General features: G+C 62.3%; 1 protein-coding gene across 1 annotated transcript in view; it reads right to left on the bottom strand.

Annotated features, from left to right (window-relative positions):
- CELF2 (CUGBP Elav-like family member 2) overlaps nt 1-13,918 on the bottom strand; it is a 134,227-nt gene extending 120,309 nt beyond the window's left edge. Inside the window, exon 1 of the mRNA XM_085890869.1 lies at nt 13,779-13,918. The gene's annotated coding sequence lies outside the window, so the exon portion shown is untranslated. The remainder of the gene's footprint in view (nt 1-13,778) is intronic.
- Between the last annotated feature and the right edge of the window lie 242 nt (nt 13,919-14,160).

Here is a 14,160-nt window from a genome sequence, read left to right as displayed (position 1 = left end):
GCAGGAGATGGGGGTCGTGGGGTCAGGGGAAAGAAGAGGGTCAGGTGGGAGAATGGGGTCTCGGGCAAGAGAAGGGGTCACGTGGAGGGGGGTCGAGCGGGAGAAGGGGGTCGCGGGGGTCAGGTGGGAGATGATGTCACAGGAGGCATGCGAGGGGGTCACAGGGGAGGGTGGAAGAGGGGGTCGTGGTGGGGTGGGAGAGGGGGTCATGCGATAGAGGAGGTCATGGGGGTGGGCGGAAGAGGGGGTCGCAGAGGGTGGGTGGTAGAAGAGGATCGCGTGGGAGAAGGGGGTCACGGGGGTGGGAGAGAGATGGGGGTCGTGCAGAAGAGGGGGTTCAGGGGTGGGCGGAAGAGGGTGGGAGATGCGAGTCTCGGGGGAGAAGGGGGTCATAGGGGGCAGGCGGGAGAGGTGGGTCGCAGGGGGTGGAGGGGAGTGGAGTGAAGAGGGAGGGGAGATGGAGAGGTGCAGGACAGGGACTGGAGAGGGGGAGCGGAGACGGTGAGGTGCCCGATGGGGAGTGGAGATGGAGAGGTGTGCAGCGGGGACTGGAGAGGGGGAGCGGAGACAGAGAGGTGTGCAGTGGGGACTTGAGGGAGAGGTGCGCAGCGGGGACTGGAGAGGGAGACGAGAAGGAGAGGTGCATGACAGGGGCTGGAGAGGGTGAGACGAGAAGGAGAGGTGTGCGGCGGGGACTGGAGAGGGGGAGGGGAGACGGAGAGGTACACTACGGGGACTGGAGAGGGGGAGGGGAGGCGGAGAGGTGCGCAGCGGAGACTGGAGAGGGGAGTGGTGTTGGAGAATGGAGACGTCGAGGTGTGTGTGGCAGGGACTGGAGAGGGGAGTGAGACGGAAAGTTGCGCAGCAGGGACTGGAGAGGGAGAGTGGAGAGGGAGAGGTGCGTGGAGTGGACTGGAGAAGGGGAGGGAGATGGTGAAGTTTGCAGCGGGGACTGGAGAGGAGATGGATACGGAGAGGTGCGTGGCGGGGAATGGAGAGGAAGATGAGATGGAGAGGTGCACAGCATGGACTGGAGAGTGGGAGGGAGATGAAGAGGTGTGCCCCAGCGACTGGAGAAGGGGAGGGTTTATGGAGATATGCACCGCTGGGACTGGTGAGGGGGAGGTGAGAGGAAGTGGTGCAAGGCATTGACTGAAGAGGGGGAGGAGAGACGGAGATAAGCACAGCATGGACTGGAGAAGGGGAGGGGAGATGTAAAGGTGTGTGCTGGGGACTGAAGAGGTGCGTGGCGGGGGATGGAGAGGGGGAGGTGAGAAGTAGAGGTGCGCAGAGAGGACTGGAGAGGGAGACAAGAATGAGAGATGTGCGGCAGTGGCTGGAGAGTGGGAGGGCAGACGGAGACGGAGAGGTTTGTGGTGGGGGCTGTTGCGGGGGAGAGGTGGGGGGCAGGGGAGACGGAAAGGTGCAGTGCGGGGAATGGAGAGGGAGACAAGAATGGGAGGTGCACGGCAGGGGCTGGAGAGGGGGAGCGGAGACAGAGAGGTGTGCAGTGGGGACTTGAGGGAGAGGTGCGCAGCGGGGACTGGAGAGGGAGACGAGAAGGAGAGGTGCATGACAGGGGCTGGAGAGGGTGAGACGAGAAGGAGAGGTGTGCGGCGGGGGCTGGAGAGGGGGAGGGGAGACGGAGAGGTACACTACGGGGACTGGAGAGGGGAGGGGAGGCGGAGAGGTGCGCAGCGGGGACTGGAGAGGGGGAGTGGAGTTGGAGAGTTGCGCGATGGAGAATGGAGACGTCGAGGTGTGTGGCAGGGACTGGAGAGGGGAGTGAGACGGAAAGTTGCGCAGCAGGGACTGGAGAGGGAGAGTGGAGAAGGAGAGGTGCGTGGAGTGGACTGGAGAAGGGGAGGGAGATGGTGAAGTTTGCAGCGGGGATTGGAGAGGAGTTGGATACGGAGAGGTGCGTGGCGGGGACTGGAGAGGAAGATGAGATGGAGAGGTGCACAGCATGGACTGGAGAGTGGGAGGGAGATGAAGAGGTGTGCCCCAGCGACTGGAGAAGGGGAGGGTTTATGGAGATATGCACCGCAGGGACTGGTGAGGGGGAGGTGAGAGGAAGTGGTGCAAGGCATTGACTGAAGAGGGGGAGGAGAGACGGAGATAAGCACAGCATGGACTGGAGAAGGGGAGGGGAGATGTAAAGGTGTGTGCTGGGGACTGAAGAGGTGCGTGGCGGGGGATGGAGAGGGGGAGGTGAGAAGTAGAGGTGCGCAGAGAGGACTGGAGAGGGAGACAAGAATGAGAGATGTGCGGCAGTGGCTGGAGAGTGGGAGGGCAGACGGAGACGGAGAGGTTTGTGGTGGGGGCTGTTGGGGGGGAGAGGTGGGGGGCAGGGGAGACGGAGATGTGCACTGCGGGGAATGGAGAGGGAGACAAGAATGAGAGGTGCACGGCAGGGGCTGGAGAGGGGGAGGGGAGATGGAGAGGTGCGCCACAGCCACTGGAGAAGGGGAGCGGTATGAAGAGATGTGCGGTGGGGACGAGAGAGGGGGAGGGGAGAGGAAGAGGTGCGCGGAATTGACTGAATAGGGGGAGGGAGACGGAGATAAGCACGGCAGGGACCAGAGAATGGTCGAGGAGAGGTAATGGTGGGGAGTGGGGACTGAAGATGTGTGTGGCGGGGACTGAAGTGCGGGTGACGAGAAGGAGAGGTGCACAGGGAGGCTGGAGAGGTGTGCGGTGGTGGCTGGAGAGGTTCGCGGCGGGGACTGCAGAGCAGGAGGGCCCGATGGAGAGGTGCGCAGCAGGGACTGGAGAGGGGAAGAAGAGATGGAGAGATGCATGTCGGCGCCTGGAGAGTGGAAGGGGAGATGGAGAGGTGTGCCACAGCAACTGGAGAAGGGGAGGGGAAATGGAGAGATGCGCGGCGGGTACTGGAGAGTGGGAGGGGAGATGGAGATAAGTGCGACTGGGACTGGATAAAGGGAGGGTGGAGGAAGAGGTGCACGGCAGGGACTAGAGAGGTGGAGGGGAGACGAAGACATGCACAGTGGGGACTGGAGAGGGGGTGGGGAGATGTCGAGGTGTGTGGAGAGGACTGGAGATGGAGAGGGGAGATAGAGAGGTGCGCCAAAGCGAGTGGAGAAGGGGAGAGGATATGGAGAGATGCGTGGCAGGGACTGGAGAGGGGGAGGGGGAGATGGAGAGGTTTTACCACAGCGACTGGAGAGGGGGAAGGGAGAGGAAGAGGTGTGCGGAATTGACTGAAGATGGGGAGGGGAGACGAAAATGTGTGTAGTGGGGACTGAATAAGAGTTGTGCGGCGGGGACTGGAGAGGGGGAGGGGAGATGGAGACATGCGCTACGGGGACTGGGGAGGTTGAGGGGAGAGGAAGACATGCACAGCGGGGACTGGAGAGGGGGAGTGGAGACGGAGAGGTGCGCGGTGGGGACTAGAGAGGGAGACGAGATGGATAGGTGCATAGCATGGACTGGAGAGGGAGAGTGGAGATGGAGAGGTCCGCAGCGGGAACTGGACAGGGGGAGGGAGCCGGAGAGCTGCCCGACGGGGACTGGAGAGGCGAGTGGAGATGGAGAGGTGTGCGGCGGGACTAGAGAGGGGGAGTGGAGATGGAGAGGTGCGTGGCGGGGACTGGAGAGGGGGAGGGGAGACTGAGAGGTGCTCGGCGGGGACTGCAGATGGGGAGGGGTGAAGGTGAGGTGTGCTGCGGCGACGAGTGGGGAAGGAGTGACAGAGAGATGCATGTCGTGGACTGGAGCGTGGGAGGGGAGATAGAGATGTGCGCCACAGCGAATAAAGAAGGGGGGGGATATGGAGAGATGCGTGGTGGGGACTGGATAGGGGGAGGGAGAGACGGAGACGTGCGTGGCGAGGACTGGAGAGGGCGAGGGAAGATGGAGAGGTGCACGGCGGGGACTGCAGAGTGGGTGGGGAGAGGAAGACGTGCGAGGCATAGACTGAAGAGGGGGTGGAGAGATGGAGCTAAGCACGGTGGGGACTGGAGAAGGGAAGGGGAGACGAAAAAGTATGTAGTGGGGACTGAAGAGGGGTGCGGCGGGGACTGAAGAGGGCGAGGGGAGATGGAGACAAGTGCGGTGGAGAGTGGAGATGGAGAGGTGCGCGGCGGGGGATGGAGAGGGGGAGGTGAGACGGAGAGGTGTGCGGCGGTGAATGGAGAGGGGGGAGAGAGCGAAGTGCGCCACGGGGAGTGGAGAAGGGGAGTGGAGATGGAGAGATGCGCGGTGGGGACTGGAGAGGGGGAGGGGAGAGGAAGAGGTGCGCAGCAGGGAATGGAGAGGGGGAGGCGAGACGGATATTTGCGGGACAGGGACTGGATTGGGGAAATGGAGACGGAGAGGTGCGCGACAGGGAACGGAGACGTAGTGGTGCCTGATAGGGACTGGAGACGGAGGAGGGGAGACGGAGGAGGGGAGGGGCGATGTAAAGGTGTGTAGTGGGGACTGGAGAAGGGGATGGGAGATGTCCATGTGTGTGGAGGGGACTGGAGAGAGGGGGAGACTGGGGAGGTGTGCGGAGGGGACTGGAGAAGGGGAGGGGAGACGTCGATGTGTGTGGAGGGGACTGGAGAGAGGGAGGGAGATGGAGAGGTGTGCAGAGGAGACTGGAGAGGGGGGGGTAGAGATGGAAAGGAGCACGGTGGGGACTGGAGAGGCGAAGGAGAGATGGAGTGGTTTACGGCGAAGACTCGAGAGTGGGAGACGAGATGGAGATGTGCGCAGAGGAGAATGGAGAGGGTGACGAGAAGGAGAGATGCGCGGCAGGGGCTGGAGAGAGGGAGGGGAAAAGGAGAGTTGAGTGGCAGGGAGTATAGTGGAGATGGAGAGGTGCGCAGCGGGGACTGGAGAGGGGAAGCAGAGATGAGAGATGCATGTCGGTGACTGGAGAGTGGGAGGGGAGATGCAGAGGTGCACCACAGCGACTGGAGAAGGGGAAGGGATATGGAGAGATGTGCGGCGGGGACTGGAGAGGGGGAGTTTAGACGAAGTGGTGTGCGGAAATGACTGAAGAGGGGGAGGGGAGATGGAGAGAAGCACGGCCTGGACTGGAGAAGGGGAGGGGAGACACAAAGGTGTGTGGTGGGGACTGAAGAGGTGTGCGGCGGACACTGGAGAGGGGAGGGTAGACGGAGACATGCGCGGTGGGGACTGGAGAGTGGGAGGGGAGACGTCGAGGTGCGTGGGGTGGGCAGGAGAGAGGGAGGGGAGACGGAGAGGTGCACGATAGGGGTTTGGAAAGGGAGAGGTGAGAGGAAGTGGTGCGCGGCATTGACTGAAGAGGGGGAGGAGAGATGGAAATGAGCACGGTGGGGAGTGAAGGGTAGGGGAGACGTAAAGGTGTGTGGTGGGGACTGAAGAGGTGTGCGGAGGAGGCTGGAGAGGGGGAGGAGCGACGGAGAGGTGCGCCATGGGGAATGGAGATGGGGAGGGAAGATGGAGAGGTTCGCGGCTGGGAATGGAGAGGGGAAGGAGAGATGGAGAGATGCATGTCGGGGCCTGGAGAGTGGGAGGGGAGATGGAGAGGTGCCCAACAGCGACTGAAGAAGGGGAGGGACATGGAGAGATGCGTGGCGGGGACTGGAGAGGGGGATGGGAGAGAGACAAGTGCGGCAGGGACTGGATAAGAGGAGGGGAGAGGAAGAGGTGTGCGGCAGGGATGAGAGAGGGGGAGGGAGATGAAGACATACGCGGCGGGGACTGGAGAGTGGGTGGGGTGATGTCGAGGTGTGCGGCCAGGACTGCAGATGGGGTCGCCAGATGGCGAGGTGCCCGATGGGGACTGGAGGGGGGGGGAGTGGCGACGGAAAGGTGCGTGGCAGGGACTGGAGAGGGGGAGTGGAGATGGAGAGGTGTGCGGAAGAGACTCGAGAGGGGGAGGGGAAAAGGAGTGGTGCTTGGCAGGGAGTTGAGTGGGGAGGGGGAGTGGAGAGGTGGAGGTGCACGGCGAGGACTGGAGAGAGAGCCGAGAATGAGAGGTGCACGGAAGGGACTCGAGAGAGGGAGTGGAGATAGAGAGGTGAGACGTGGGGACTGGAGAGGGAGATGAGAATGAGAGGTGCATGGCAGGGGATGGAGGGGAGAGGGGAGATGGCGAGGTGCATGGCAGTGACTGGAGAGGGGGAGGGAGACGGAGAGTTGTGAGCCGGGGAATGGGGAGAGGGAGGGGCGAGACGCGCGGTACGGACTTGAGAGGAGGAGTGGAGATGGACCGGTGCGCCGCTGAGACTGGAGAGGAGATGGAGAGATGCAGAAGTATGCGGGGGGACTGGAGTGGGGGAGAGGAGAAGGAGAGGTGTGCAGGGGGGCTGGAGAGGTGTGCGGCAGGGACTGGAGAGAGGGAGGGAGATGGAGAGATGCATATCATGGACTGCAGCATGGGAGGGGAGATGGAGAGGTGCGCCACAGCGACTGAAGAGGGGGAGGAGAGAAGGAGAGGTTCACTGCGCGGACTGTAGAGGGGGAGGAGAGATGGACAGATTTGCGGTGGGGAATGGAGAAGGGTAGAGTTGATGGAGAGGTGCGTGGTAGGTACTGGAGAGTGAGAGGAGACAGAGAGGGTGTGAGGGGAGACGAGACGAGATGGAGGTGTGCACGGCGGGGACAGAAGAGGGGGAGGGGAGACGGAGAGGTGTATGGCGGGGACTGGAGAGGGGGAGACGAGACGAGACGAGAGAGAGGTGTGCACGGCAGGGACAGAAGAGGGGGAGGGGAGACGGAGAGGTGTGTGGCGGGGGCTGGAGAGGTGTGCGCTGGGGAATGGAGAGGGTGGAAGAGAGACGGAGAGGTGCCCAGCAGGGACTGGAGAGGGGGTGGAGAAACGGGGGGGTGTGAGGCAGGGACTGGTGAGGGGAAGTGGAGATGGAGGTGCGTGGCAGGGACTGGATCGGGGGAGGGGAGAAGGATTGGTGTGCTTTGGGGACTGGAGAAAGGGGGGAGACGGAGAGGTTCGTGGGGGGACTGGAGAGGGGGAGGAGAGAGAGAAAAAGAGGGAGAGGTGCAGGGGAGGAGAGAGAGGGAGAGGTGCAGAGGGAGGGGAGAGAGGGAGAGTTGCAGAGGGAGGGGAGAGAGGGAGAGTTGCAGAGGGAGGGAGAGAGGGAGAGGTGCAGAGGGAGGGGAGAGAGGGAGAGTTGCAGAGGAGGGGAGAGAGGGAGAGGTGCAGGGGAGGGGGGAGAGGGAGAGGTGCAGGGGAGGCAGAGAGAGGGAGAGGTGCAGGGGAGGAGGGAGAGGGAGAGGTGCAGGGGAGGAGGGAGAGGGAGAGGTGCAAGGGGGAGGAGGGAGAGGGAGAGGTGCAAGGGGAGGAGGGAGAGGGAGAGGTGCAGGGGGAGGAGGGAGAGGGAGAGGTGCAGGGGGGGAGGAGAGAGAGAGAGGTGCAGGGAGGAGGAGGGAGAGAGAGAGGTGCAGGGGAGGAGGAGGAGAGAGAGAGAGGTGCAGGGGAGAGGTGCAGGGGGAGGGGTGCAGGGGGAGAGGTGCAGGGGGAGGGGTGCAGGGGGAGAGGTGCAGGGGGAGAGGTGGAGGGGGGGAGGTGCAGGGGGGGGGGTGCAGGGGGAGAGGTGCAGGGGGAGGAGGGAGAGGGAGAAGTGAACTGCAGGGTGAGGACGGAGAGGGAGTGCTGCAAGGGGGAGGAGGAAAGAGGGAGAGGTGCAGGGGGAGCTGGAGAGAGGGAGATGTGCAGGGAGGTGGCGGAAAGAGGGAGGATTGCAGGGCAAGGGTAAGAGGGAGGGTGCAGGGGGAGGGGAGAGAGGGAGGAAGAGAGGAGAGGGGGAGGAGTTGAGGGGAGAGGTGCAGGGGGTAGGAGGAGAGAGAGGGAGGGAGAGGGCAGGGGGAGGAGGGAGAGGGAGAGGTGCAGGGGGGAGGAGGGAGAGGGAGAGGTGCAGGGGGAGGAGGTAGAGTGAGGGGTGAGCAGGTAGAGTGAGGGGTGCAGGGGGAGGGAGAGGGAGAGGTGCAGGGAGGAGGAGGGAGAGGGAGAGGTGCAGGGGAGGTGGGAGAGGGGGAGATGCAGGGGGAGAGGTGCAGGGGGAAGGAGGGAGAGGGAGAAGTGAACTGCAGGGTGAGGAGGGAGAGGGAGTGCTGCAAGGGGGAGGAGGAAAGAGGGAGAGGTGCAGGGGGGAGCAGGAGAGAGGGAGATGTGCAGGGAGGTGGGGGAAAGAGGGAGGGTTGCAGGGCGAGGGTAAAAGAGGGAGAGATGCAGGGGGAGGGGAGAGAGGGAGGAAGAGAGGAGAGGGGGAGGGTTGAGGGGAGAGGTGCAGGGGGTAGGAGGAGGAGGGAGGTAGAGGTGCAGGGGGAGGAGGGAGAGGGAGAGGTGCAGGGGGAGGAGGGAGAGGCAGAGGTGCAGGGGGAGGAGGGAGAGGGAGGGGTGCAGGGGGAGCAGGTAGAGTGAGGGGTGCAGGGGAGGCGGGAGAGGGAGAGGGAGAGGTGCAGGGGAGGAGGGAGAGGGAGAGGTGCAGGGGGAGGAGGAGGAGGAGGGAGAGGGAGAGGTGCAGGGGGAGGAGGGAGAGGGAGAGGTGCAGGGGGAGGAGGGAGAGGGAGTGCTGCAAGGGGAGGAGGAAAGAGGAGAGGTGCAGGGGGGAGCAGGAGAGAGGGAGATGTGCAGGGAGGTGGCGGAAAGAGGGAGGATTGCAGGGCAAGGGTAAAGAGGGAGGGTGCAGGGGGAGGAGAGAGGGAGGAAGAGAGGAGAGGGAGGAGTTGAGGAGAGGTGCAGGGGGTAGGAGGAGAGAGAGGGAGAGGGGCAGGGGGAGGAGGGAGAGGGAGAGGTGCAGGGGAGGAGGGAGAGGGAGAGGTGCAGGGGGAGGAGGTAGAGTGAGGGGTGAGCAGGTAGAGTGAGGGGTGCAGGGGGAGGGAGAGGGAGAGGTGCAGGCAGCAGGAGGGAGAGGGAGAGGTGCAGGGGGAGGTGGGAGAGCGGGAGATGCAGGGGGACAGGTGCAGGGGGAAGGTGCGAGAGGGAGGAGTGAACTGCAGGGCGAGGAGGGAGCGGGAGTGCTGCACGGGGGAGGAGGAAAGAGGGAGAGGTGCAGGGGGGAGCAGGAGAGAGGGAGATGTGCAGGGAGGTGGGGGAAAGAGGGAGGGTTGCAGGGCGAGGGTAAGAGGGAGAGATGCAGGGGGAGGGAGAGAGGGAGGAAGAGAGGAGAGGGGGAGGGGTTGAGGGGAGAGGTGCAGGGGGTAGGAGGAGGAGGGAGAGGTAGAGGTGCAGGGGGAGGAGGGAGAGGGAGAGGTGCAGGGGGGAGGAGAGAGGAGAGGTGCAGGGGGAGGAGGGAGAGGGAGGGGTGCAGAGGGGAGCAGGTAGAGTGAGGGTGCAGGGGAAGGCGGGAGAAGGTGCAGGGAAGGAGGAGAGAGAGGGAGAGGTGCAGGGGAGGAAGGAAGGAGAAAGGAGAGGTGCAGGGGAGGAAGGGAGAGGGAGAGGTGCAGGGGAAGGAAGGAGGAGAAAGGAAGAGAGGTGCAGGGAAGGAGAGAGAAAGAGGGAGAGGTGCAGGTGGAGGAGGGAGAGGGAGAGGAGAGAAAGGTGCAGGGGAGGAGGGAGAGAAGAGGGAGAGGTGCAGAGGGGAGGAGGGAGAGGGAGAGGGAGAGGTGCAGGGGGAAGGAGGGAGAGGGAGAGGGAGAGGTGCAGGGGGAGGAAGGGAGAGGGAGAGGTGCAGGGAGGAGGGAGAGGGAGAGGTGCAGGGGAGGAGGAGAGGGAGAGGTGCAGGGGGAGGAGGGAGAGGGAGAGGTGCAGGGGAAGGAGGGAGAGGGAGAGGTGCAGGGGAGAGATGCAGGTGGGAGGAGGGAGAGGGAGAGGTGCAGGGGGAGGAGGGAGAGGGAGAGGTGCAGAGGGGAGGAGGGAGGGAGAAGGGAGAGGTGCAGGGGGAGGAGGGAGAGGGAGAGCTGCAGAGGGGAGGAGGGAGAGGGAGAGAGCTGCAGGGGAGGAGGGAGAGGGAGAGCTGCAGGGGGAGGAGGGAGAGGGAGAGGTGCAGGGGAGGAGGGAGAGGGAGTGCTGCAAGGGGGAGGAGAGAGGGAGTGCTGCAAGGGGGAGGAGGAAAGAGGGAGAGATGCAGGGGGAGGGGAGAGAGGGAAGAAGAGAGGTGAGGGGGAGGAGTTGAGGGGAGAGGTGCAGGGGGTAGGAGGAGAGAGAGAGGTGTCGGGGTAGGAGGGAGAGAGAGAGGGAGAGGGGATGAGTGGGAGAGGGAGAGGGGATGAGTGGGAGAGGAGAGGGATGAGTGGGAGAGGGAGAGGGATGAGTGGGAGAGGGAGAGGGGATGAGTGGGAGAGGGAGAGGGGATGAGTGGGAGAGGGAGAGGGGATGAGTGGGAGAGGGAGAGGGATGAGTGGGAGAGGGAGAGGGATGAGTGGGAGAGGGAGAGGGATGAGTGGGAGAGGGAGAGGGGATGAGTGGGAGAGGGAGGGGATGAGTGGGAGAGGAGAGGGGATGAGTGGGAGAGGAGAGGGATGAGTGGGAGAGGAAGAGGGAGAGGGGTTGAGTGGGAGAGGGAGAGGGAGAGGGGATGAGTGGAAGAGGGAGGAGGTGCAGGGGGAGGAGGAGGAGAGGGAGAAGGGAGAGGGAGAGGTGCAGGAGGGAGAGGGAGAGGTGCAGGGGGAGGAGGGAGAGGGAGAGGTGCAGGGGGAGGAGGGACAGGGAGAAGTGCAGGGGGAGGAAGGAGAGGGTCTGGGGGGAGGAGGGAGAGAGGGAGAGGGAGAGGTGCAGGGGAGGAGGGAGAGGGAGAAGGGAGAGGTGCAGGGGAGGAGGGAGAGGGAGAGGGAGAGGTGCAGGGGGAGGAGGGAGAGGGAGAGGTGCAGGGGGAAGGAGGGAGAGGGAGAGGTGCAGGGGAAGGAGGGAGAGGGAGAGGTGCAGGGGAGAGATGCAGGGGGAAGGAGGGAGAGGGAGAGCTGCAGGGGGAGGAGGAAGGAGAGGGAGAGGTGCAGGGGAGGAGGGAGAGGGAGAGGGAGAGGTGCAGGGGGAGGAGGGAGAGTGGGAGGGAGAGGTGCAGGGGAGGAGGGAGAGGGAGAGAGGTGCAGGGGGAAGGAGGGAGAGGGAGAGGTGCAGGGGGAAGGAGGGAGAGGCAGAGGTGCAGGGGAGAGATGCAGGGGGAGGAGGGAGAGGGAGAGAGCTGCAGGGGGGAGGAGGGAGAGGGAGAGCTGCAGGGGGAGGAGGGAGAGGGAGAGCTGCAGGGGGAGGAGGTAGAGGGAGGGGTGCAGGGGGGAGGAGGGAGAGGGAGAGGTGCAGGGGGAGGAGGGAGAGGGAGTGCTGCAAGGGGGAGGAGGAAAGAGGGAGAGATGCAGGGGAGGGGAGAGAGGGAAGAAGAGAGGAGAGGGGGAGGAGTTGAGGGGGAGAGGTGCAGGGGGTAGGAGGAAAGAGAGAGGTGTCGGGGTAGGAGAGAGAGAGAGGTTCAGAGGGGAGGAGGGAGAGGGAGAGGTGCAGGGGGAGGAGGAGAGATGGAGATGTGCAGCGGGGAGGACGCGAGAGGGAAAGGTGCAGGGGGAGGAGGATAGAGCGAGAGGTGCAGGGGGCGGAGGAAAGAGGGAGAGGTGCAGGGGAGGAGGAAAGAGGGAGAGGTGCAGGCGGAGGAGCGGAGAGGGAGAGGTGCAGGCGGAGGAGGAAATACCAAGAGCGGCAGGGGAGAGGAGGAGAGGGAGAGGAGGAGAGGGAGAGGAGGAGAGAGGGAGAGTTGCAGGGGGAGGAGGAGAGAGGGAGAGGTGCAGGGGGTGGCAGAGAGAGGGTGGGTTGCAGACGGAAGGTGGAGAGAGGGAGAGGTGTAGGGGGAGGAGGAGAGAGGGAGAGGTGCAGGAGGAGGAGAGAGGGAAAAGTGCAGGAGGAGAGAGAGTGGTGCAGGAGGAGGAGAGAAGGAGTTGTGCAGGAGGAGGAGAGAAGGAGTGGTGCAGGAGGAGGCGAGAGGGAGAGCAAGAGGGGCAGGGTGGAGGAGGAGAGAGAGCAAGAGGTACAATGGGGAGCCGAGAGCGAGAGGTACAGGGGGGAGGACGAGAGAGGAATCAGTGCAGGGTGAGGAGCGGAGAGGATTTGGTGCAGGCAGGAGGAGGTGAGAAAAAATGATGCAGGGGGTAGGAGGAAAGAGGGATTTGGTGTTGGGGGTTTGGTGAGAGGAAGAGGTGCAGGGGGTCAGAGGTGAGGGGTACAGGTGCAGGGGGTGGGAGGCGAGAGGAAGAGGTGCAGGGGGTAGCAGGAGAAAGGAAGAGGTGCAGGGGGGAGTAGAGAGGAAGAGGCGCACTGGAGGAGGAGGTGAGAGAGAGAGAGAGAGGGGGAGGAGAAGGAGAGAGGAAGAGATGCAGGGGGTGGAGGGGAGAGGAAGAGGTGCAGGGGGAGGGGCAGAGAGGAAGAGGGGGAGGAGGAGACAGGAAGAGGTGCAGCGGGGGAGAATGAGAGGGGAAGAGGTGTGAGGGGGGAAGCGAAGGAGAGAGGAAGAGGTACAGGGGTGGAGGGGAGAGGAAGAGGTACAGGGGGAGGAGGGGAGAGGGAGAGGTGCAGGGGGGAGGAGGAGAGAGGGAGAGTTGCAGGGAGAGAGAATGGAAGGGGAAGAGGTGTTAGGGTAGTAAGGGAGAGTAGAGGTGCAGGGGAGATGTGGAAAGGGGAGAGGTTGAAGGGGGAGGGGAAAGAGGGGAGGAAAAGGGGGAGGGGCAAGATGAGAGAGAGAGGAAAGGGGGAGGGGAAATTGTCGAGGGCAAATTAGTTGGGCAAGGAGGTGGAGCAAGGAATAGAGGAGACAGTTCAAGTGGGAAGGACCAGGGTGCAAGTGGGCGGCTTGGGTGGGTCATGGTCTCAATGAGTGCAGGTCCTTCCTGAAGCAGAGGGAAGGAATGGCGATTTAGCATGTTGTATTTGGAAGGGGTGTAGTGCAGGGAATTGGTGAACGAGGAAATGGTCTTTGGAAGACTGACTGCAATGGCATGTGATGGCTCAGACTCCAGTGGGGGGACGAGGGAAATGGAGTGCAAGCGTATCCCCTCTGGAAGGAGTGGAATAGAATAGCAAGTCTCGAACCTGTGGAAGGGGCGCAGGTGAATTGCAGAATATGGAAGCGATGAGAGACCACAAGCGTCTGGATGGGGAGGATGAGACAAAGGGCTGAGCATTTATGAAGCTTCTTCTAGAAAGTTCAAGTCCTTGTGGGAAGCAGAAGGCTCTGTCCAACTTTGGGTGGAGCCAACCCCACCTCGTGGGTGGAGCAAACACCACCCTGCTCTCGATTTTATTCCTCGAAAAAGATCGCAGGCTGCGCTGACTGAGTCTCGACGTCGAAGGTTGAGATTATTTTTTTTTCGTTGGGTGGGGTGGATGACATCGAGTGTTCTAAATGAGGACAGGTGGGTCCAGGTGAATTGCAATCATTTTTCAAAGTTCAGCTGAACAGTATAAAACCGAACAGTTTTTAATCTGATAGTTTGTTAATGCAAGGTGTTTATAAAACGTATACATGAAGTTAATGTTATAAAGATTGAATACCTGCTTTGAACGCAGGTGAGACGGAGGTCTAGTGGTAGATCAATAGGTTCACTCCAACATGATGGTTTTGGGTTTGGAACATAGAGTCCCCTTACATTCAAAGAGATAAAAGGAAAAGCAAAAAAAACAGAGGATGCAGTTATTTGTCAATTCAAAGCTCCAATGCCCGTTCATAGTTAATTGTTCCTGGGAGAGAGAGAGAGAGAGAAAAGTCGTCGACCAGATGTCTGGCCGGACAAGCGATGCTCAGTACATCGACGGTTTCTCAACCGACCGTCGACCGACGCAGCCCATTAGGTGCACAATAAGAAATAAGCGCAATCGACAAATGAAGGTGAGATCGTCGGGAGACACGTACCTGCCGGCAGCGCTCGCAACAGGGCGTCGTACTATACCCAGCGATGGCAGTGCGCTACCAGCATGTCCTCCCGGGCGCTGCAAACGCAAGCGCCACTGCTGGCTGCTCCCGAGGAGATGCTCACTCCGGCTGTGGACGGCGCTCCTTGCTGGGAGTGGCGCACACAAGGAGAAGGGAGGTGTAGCGAAGCTTTACGTACTTTAGCACCTGCCTATCACCGTGGAATCTATAATTTGTTTCGTGGGAAAATGTTTTTTTTTTTTTTTTTTTTTTTAAGATTTCATTGTTGTCTTAACCACGAAAGGTATAATAATAGATCGGTCTCATCGTGAGTGGTAGTCCTTTCCAGGGTGTTGCACATCGCTTTGAAGCTCACAGGTCG

The sequence above is a fragment of the Eptatretus burgeri genome, chromosome 1 (genome assembly GCF_056783735.1).
Source record: "Eptatretus burgeri isolate ZD-2024b chromosome 1, Ebu_testis_v1, whole genome shotgun sequence".
In the NCBI taxonomy this organism is placed as follows: domain Eukaryota; kingdom Metazoa; phylum Chordata; class Myxini; order Myxiniformes; family Myxinidae; genus Eptatretus; species Eptatretus burgeri.
This window is presented reverse-complemented; position numbering and strand designations above follow the sequence as displayed.